The sequence below is a fragment of the Podarcis gaigeae genome (assembly GCF_964106915.1).
Source record: "Podarcis gaigeae genome assembly, chromosome: 15".
NCBI lineage: Eukaryota > Metazoa > Chordata > Lepidosauria > Squamata > Lacertidae > Podarcis > Podarcis gaigeae.
Window position 1 is genome coordinate 6188638 of NC_139692.1, and position 1978 is coordinate 6190615.

Below are 1978 nucleotides of genomic sequence, written 5' to 3' on the forward strand. Positions count from 1 at the left end.
TGACACACAAATGGACCAAATTTTAATTGAAACAAATCACCCCCTTCCTTAACCCCTAGGAAGCTCAGTCTTTTAAAGAAGAGATCTAATGGTGTATTTTCAACTTTTTTATTAAACAGCAGCACCTGTGACTCATCATGGACTGTTTTCAAAGGAGAAATCTTGCAGACTACTTTGGTACTTCCCAGCAGCAGGGAGAAATGTAGTTATTAATAAGTATTTAAAAACATTGATAGGTCCTTGGAGTAAATGGATACTTTGTGGCTAATATTTCCTCCAGTGTCAGAGCTATCATTCTGGGAAGCAGGTGGGGGGGGGGGATGAAAGTCTATTGAATCTCTGTGATTAATGAAATCCTGAGAAAGGCTAGAGGGCTTACTGACTTGTTACTCTTTTATAATCCCAGTTGAGAAATCCATTCTTATTCCTTAAAGTGTGTCATGCTGTGCTTAACTTTAGTTGCATGTTAAAATACCCTTAAGTGATGCTTCTATAGACACTAGAAGTTCAGGAAAGTCTTACCTACTGGAGTTTTACAGTTGAATGTTGCACGGAGTCTATAATAAAATACTTTGAATTCGGCATTAGAAATAAGGGGCACATGGAACCTTAGAATGTGTAATTGCAGCTAAGCCGCCTCATGGACAATAGGGTTATGCAGAGCCCCTCCCATCCACCCAATGGCCCCAATCCACTCCTCCCATCAGGCAGATCTGCTCTGGGCCATTCCAACGACCACTCACCCTGCCACTAATCCACACCTGAATTAGTTTGGAGGTGGGATTAATGTGTAGTTAGGGGTTTTTTTTAAACAACAACAACAAACAAACAAATAAAAACCCGTAATTGAACTTATGACAAGGTGGGTAGGGGAAGGAGACATTGTATCCTCTTTCCCTCTCCCAAACAAGAGCTGGGGGGTGGTCAACTGGGTGAGGTCCCCTGCTAGGAAAGCTGCTTTCAGAAGAGCACCTTGCACCATGCAAGACTGATGCCTCCATGCAACAGCTGTTCAGTGGAGCCATTGATCCTGCAGTGTTCTGCTTCAGGCAGGAAGAGTTAGGAGGCACCGGGCTCCTACCAAAAGGCAAGTATTGGGTGAGAAAACCCATGCAAAGGCTGAAACTTGCCTGACCACCAGCTGTGTCTTCTTGGTCTTGAAGCTCTTAAAGATATGGAAGATCCTTTCAGAGATCTCCTGTGGAAACATGCAGTTTGGTCCTCTGTAGCTAAGGACATAAAACTTCACAATCATATGAAGAATTCTCTCTCATCTGCCTTCCATAAAAGTTAGGTACCATAGTAAAAGGGCTGAGAGAGAGATTGCTGAAACAGCGTCCTTTGCTTTTATATTAAGCTACATTTATGTACTCTGAAAGGTTTATATTGCAATCCCCAAAAGATAATTAAAACTACATTCTTCTCCGGTTGAATTTAAATCAAACAAAACTAGGTCATCTTTTTGATTAAAATAACTGAAATGACATCCATGAACTTTTTCAATGAAAATAATAATAATAATAATGTCAGCTTGGTAATATCTAAATTAATGCAATCTATCGCCTGATTCTTATCTCATTGGATTTTTGAAATTCTCTGTTGCAAAGGATTTCCAAGAATCATTCACCACTCTTCTTTTTAAAGAGTAATACTTATTAAGAAGAGCAATCCCTGATTATAAAGCCCAAGCAATCAAAAGGATACAGATTTCATGGTGTGATTCAGTAAGCACATCCCTTTCATTTCTTGCCAGGCATAAATACAATAGATTTTCTCTACTAAAGGCGACAAGGGAAGACAGGCTCTATTATTATTATTATTATTATTATTTCTATACCAACCTTCCTCAAAAGATCACAGACTGGTTTATAATTACTTATGTAAGTGATCATGAACACCTTATTCTGAAAGTGCCCATCGCTACACCTTCTTATTTCCTAAATCAAAGACCACCACTATTTTGCCCATGGGTGCCTAT